Here is a 5,898-nt window from a genome sequence, read left to right as displayed (position 1 = left end):
GATACTTTCCTTTTGAGTTTGTTGTTTTGTTCTACATGTTTACACGAGAAACAATCATCACCTCTGTTCTTGATTAATTGCCCTGGTGTCTAATAATAATATATGGTTAAAAAAATATTAAAAACCTCTACATCTCCATCTAGAAGTCAGAATCTCTCTAAATTACTTAATCTAGAATATTTCACTAAAAGATGAAGCATTATTTATTTTAAAATTCAATAACAGAATTAAAAGTGCAACTTTAAATAAACGGACCTCAGGAGCTTATTTAAAACAGCTTATCTCTTTATTACTGCCTGCTCTGGGAAATGATTAATGGTAGTGCAACTCTCCAAGAGATGTTTGAACAACATTAGCTTGCCACTTCTGCAATGGAATATGAACATGTTATCTTATTTTATTATATCTACTGCACATTAACATTTTCTTTCTGTTTTCTTACCATTAGTATTCACTCAGATTTACAGACGATTAACAGAGTGTGGTCTGTGGGTTTTGGTTTAGTTCTTGTATGGTGTCTGTTGTAGTCTCAATTCAGTTCAATTCAATTCAATTCAATTCAATTCAATTCAATTCAATTCAAAACACTTTATTTGTTCCCCAAGGGTGGAATTAAAATGCACAGAGGGACAACCACATTGGACACAAATCAAAGTACAAAAACTAGAAAAACTGAAGTAAATAAATGAGTAGCTCAAAGTGCTGTGTGCAGTTCTGTCAGTAAAGGAAACTTTAGTTTGTGGTCTTGGTTGTTTTTGTGTTGTTTGTGTTGTCTTGTTTCCTGTTTTTATTTTGTTGTAGAGACCCAGGGACTGTTCCAGTGGTGGAGAGGTTGCCTATCTGGGGAACAAGGCTTGCAATTAGAAGGTGTGACTCTCCGGCTCTTTTGTATTCTAATGTGGCAGTTTTCAGGGTCTGGTTGGATGCCCCTCATTCAGGCTCTGAGGGGGGTTCATGGTGATGCTTTCTCTTGACTGCCACAGAAAGGGATAGGCTATATAAAGTAGATAAAACCCAAAACTAAAGTACAACAGATATTAAACAAAAACCAAACTAAACCCCACAGACTGAAGAGTGAAAAAATGTCTTTAATGACAACACACATTGATATTAATCCATTAAAGTCAACATAAAGCTTGTAATGTAGTAAAGAGTCTTCTCTTACAACACCCACATGTAGCACTTGTGAGACAATGGAGCTCACAACAAAGACTAAGGAGTAATTTCAATTCTCGGTTCGACTCTCGGGAAGCAGCAGGGAATTATCTAAACAACACACCGTACCAATATGATGCTTGAACATATACCGGTTTTATATATAAAAGACAGTAACACAAATAATTAAGACAATACAATATATGTGGACACTTAATGACTCGGGTTTTTGTTCTTTGTTTGTTCTTTGGCCAACTGTTCACAAAAAAATCTCTTTCACTGCCTGTTCTCAGTGTTCACAAACAACTCAGGCTGATGAGTAGGATTCGCAGTTCAGTTCACTATCAGATGTCTTAAAGGAGGGTTTCCTTTCTGTCCCACACCAACCCAAGAGTAGCAAATTAAATAAAATAGGTCAAAGAAAAAACTAGTCCAAGTCAGTCTAAGTCAGTCAAAAACTTTCACAATAAAATAAATAGCTGCTAGGGCTGGTGCTCACAGATGAGTGACAGTGTTCTTAGTTCTGGCCTACCGCACTGTAGGTCACACAAAGCAAAATCCAGTGATCACAGAAGAGGTGTAGTCCTTTCCATCTGATCCAGGTGGGAGGCTCGCCATCATGACTATCAGAATATCCGCTCCGGAATATACCAATGAGGTCGAGGGGGGTACACAAAAGGAGGGGGAAAAAAACCTGACCTGCCAATGAGACAGGTTCAGAGAATATCTAATGAAACACTATTGTTTTACAGTGTATTCAGAATATTTTGAATCACAACATGTAATAATATCACTAACAAATTTAAGATGAAAATCTGTAAACAATATTTTTATCAGTGCAACCTGCAAATATATATATCTAACTGCTTCATTTAAATGAATCGAAACATTTTAAAACTTTGACAGCACTAACCGTGTGCAAAACAAATATGCATAAGAGCATTTACACATAAAAACAATGAAAGTGCAAACAACTGCAAGAAAACATCTTAATAACAAATGATGATCCTCACCAATCTCCAAATCACTTGAGCTCAGACACTCAGCACAGCTGCACCCAAGCTAATCGCCAGACTCTAAAATTATAATGAGCACATTTCCACGTTAAACCAATTTATTATTGATTATCCAGTGCTTTGAGCGTTTTGATCATGCTTTACCTTTCAGACGAAGTAAGAGCTGACTCAAACACCGCGCTTCCCGGCGACGTAGCTGCTACGTGTTAGCAACGTGATGCTAAAGCTAACAGTAGCACGCGGGCTAACAACTTTACAGCTATGAAGCTGATTAAACTCACTTTTCGCCACTTTCGAAATCGGCGATCACTCGGCAGCACTGAAGGGTTGGAGGACTTTATCCGAGCTCAAGCACAAAGTTTTCGGGCACTTTTCCATCCGATGGTAAACTTTTTTCTTTCTCACCGTTGTTGCAACGTGATGGTTTCTCATACGCAGCTGAAAATCTACGAGCGCTTCGCAAACCGGAACAGGAAATAGATGGGGGGAGCTACTCGCCTTAAAATTACGAGTAATTTATTTTTAATGTATTTACAATAAAACTATTTTTTTTTATTCCCTTGATGCATCTTCCAAATTTAACTGAACTATTATTAGACATAAAACTTGTATGGGTTACACACACATGATAAGATGGAACACTCATTGTATCAACCTGAACTGAACAGAGAATTAATCCTGAAATGCTCAGACCACACTATTAAATATTAAGCTGTGTAATGCTCCATCACACAGATACTCTAGCCAAGGATGATTGATGCTACAGTGTTTGACTTTGGTTTGCAACAGTGTGCTTTAGCCAGTGATGGAAGGATGGGGAGAATCGATGAGTGAAGCTTGTGACAAGGATCGTGGTGCATACTTTTATTGCTTGCAAATATAGCAGATGGAGAAATAATGTGCTGATGCACTCACATACATAGAAACCCCTCCTGGGCTGTTTCTGACTGCATCTTTCTTGGAGGAAAGAGAATAATCTTACCATTCTAATAAAAAAAAGTATCTAGCCAATTATTGCGTACCCTGGCACAAACAAGATGCTGTTGAAAAATGCTAATTCTTCATATTGTGCATTCTATTACAGGAGAAGTGACAGCTCCTTTAATATTATGATAACAGTGGGAAAAAGCAGCCAGCACCAGCAGCTGTAGTGAAAGCAATTTGCATGCTGAATTTCTCTGTGAAATGCCTGCAGTGTTTTTAATCACTTGACATTAACAAATCTTTTAATTACCATTTGTCTACAACTGTGTTCAGAATAATTTCTGCTGCTAAATACTGGGGTTTAAGGATGGTGAAGACTTAACAGTAATTTCTATTATACCTTTTATTTTTCTTTGGTGAAGAACTACCCTAATGATAATTCTCCCAGAAAACTGATTGAAAAGGTAATAAATAAATAAAAATGGGAAAATGGTTGCAGGGGATGATAATATTTTGGAAGAGTCATTCTCATGAAAGACAAAAAGTAAATGAAATGTCCATACACATTAAAAAAATAGGACAACTCCTGTTATTACAGGACATTCACTGAACATGTTTTTTGTGTGTGTGTGTGTATCTATATTTGCTGTCTTGTCCTCAAAATTTATATTAGTCAATCTCAGGGAATTATTTTGATATGTTACCTTGTCAACAACTAATAATTAAGATTTTTTATTTGTATGCTAACAATTTAGCATCCAAAATTTTTGGAGCACATCTTACTTTCATTCAATGTCCTGACTGATGTTCATTCTCTAGAAGACCTGAGAGCAAAATGAGTGGAACAGAAAGAAACTGATGCAAGAAGATGATGCACGGGGACATCTTTTAGAAAAATGTATTTTAACTTAACCCTCTTCTCTGGTGTCTCTACCATTGCCCCTCTGGTGAGAAACATAATTACAGCATGGAGTTCAGGGAAGCTTCACACCACCTCAGTGGGTGTTAGATCAATACAGCAAGGACAATAATACATTAGTGTGTTCATTTAAACATGCAGATGATTCTGTGTACAGTTCTGTATACACTATGTAGATCTGTTATAGGGAGGAGTTCAAGATCATCCTTGAATGGGGATCTAAGATCCTAAAATATTAAACAATCATAAAATAAATGGAGAAAATAATCAACTGAGATATGATTGAGAGCATCTCATATGAAAAGATTAAAACAATGAAGTCCTGAACAATTCTTAGTCTCAGTTTGTTCTGGATATTATTTTAGGTTTGGATACATACTTGGTAGTTTAAGGATTAATGTTTAGTGCACAGGTCTCAAACTCTGATCCTCGGGGGCTGGTGTCCTGCAGGTTTTCATTGTTTCCCTGATCTAACACACCTGACTGAAATTAATGGGCTTTTGTGAAGAAGTTGACAAGAAGCTGTTGGATCCATTTGATTTTATTCAGGTGTGTTAAATCAGGGAAACAATGAAAACCTGCAGGATACCGGCCCTCAAGGACCGGAGTTTGACACCCCTGGTTTAGTACATCAACAAAAACTAACAGCATTTTCACCCCAAACACATCCAATTTTCTTTCTTTCTTGCACACACACATGGGGAATAGAAAAGAAAATAAATTCCAAATATACAAGAAAACAAACAATTGGGGAAATAAAAACACAATTTAAACATGAATATTAAGTGGTATATCAGTGAATATAGGTCTGACTTTCTTTCAACCATTGTTTTACCTAATATGTTAAAGATTTCAAGTTCGTTATCATTTGAATATTATTGAGTATTAATTAAGTATTCAAGAACTGTGAACTCAAAAGAGAAGGAAGATCGTCTCTAAACAATGTTAATACCACACTAATTTACAATCTCAATGAGCTACTCATAATTTTGTGGCTCCTGTACTTATACATTTCTAAATCACTTGACTAACAAGTTCTGGAGCAGGAATATTAATACATTTAAAAGTCCATATTAGAAATTCAAACTTTACAACATTACTAAAACTCACAAAATTAAATTTCTTCAATATATTACAGTGATGCCACAGGATTAATTAATTTATTCATTTTTTTATTTCTTCAAAGAGAAAGATTAAAACCTTTCCAATTGATAGAAGCAGTATGTTTATCCTTTAGTATGCTCAGGGCTACAACAAACACGGAACTGGAGTAAACATCTAGTAACTCCCACAGCCTCTTAGAGAACAAGCTTATAAGCTATGACAGCATGAAGGGATATCAGTAGGCTGCATCCTGTAGGCTGTGACGGACCATAAGTTCTAATTTGCATCACTTTCTGAGAGAATTAAAGTAGCAGTGTAATAAAAACAAAGGTACAGTATCAGAGAAAAAAAAATGTAATTTATAATTAAATCCTTTGTTTATATTGGTATACAAATGCTATACTAAAATAATAGTTGTGTTTTTGTTTACATTACATTACTGCAGGTCCACATCCATGGCTGCCACCACATTACTATGGTGTCTCTCAATGAACAAATAGCTGTGTGTGTAAAGTGAGTGGCCTGAGTTTTAACGTTGCAGTACCAACTTGGTTTGAGGGGTGCTAGACCCTGTCTAAGATAAGTAATGCCTCAAAGGACTCAAAGGTGGGAAAAGCAAAACTGAACATCAGTGGTTGTATATATGGTTGTATAAGAAGTTTGGGGAGGGATTCTTCTCTTAACAAATAAATTTTTACAAAATTATTTTGTATACTTCTTATCAGTGAAATATACTCAAATATTTTTGAACAGGACTTTACTTTTGATTGGATGCTCTCA

The 5,898-nt window shown here is 35.9% G+C and overlaps 1 long non-coding RNA gene across 1 annotated transcript; it reads right to left on the bottom strand.

Moving 5' to 3' along the window:
- Positions 1-523: 523 nt before the first annotated feature.
- LOC121653193 lies at positions 524-2,680 on the bottom strand. Its single transcript, XR_006012754.1, has 3 exons — positions 2,316-2,680; positions 2,169-2,231; positions 524-1,854 (listed from the first exon to the last, which is right to left on the bottom strand). It is a non-coding gene; the product is annotated as an uncharacterized LOC121653193 (long non-coding RNA).
- Positions 2,681-5,898: the final 3,218 nt, after the last annotated feature.

Source organism: Melanotaenia boesemani, chromosome 14 (assembly GCF_017639745.1).
Source record: "Melanotaenia boesemani isolate fMelBoe1 chromosome 14, fMelBoe1.pri, whole genome shotgun sequence".
NCBI classification, from domain to species: Eukaryota; Metazoa; Chordata; class Actinopteri; order Atheriniformes; family Melanotaeniidae; genus Melanotaenia; species Melanotaenia boesemani.
Note: the sequence above shows the minus strand (reverse complement) of the source record. Positions and strands in the feature narration are given on the sequence as shown.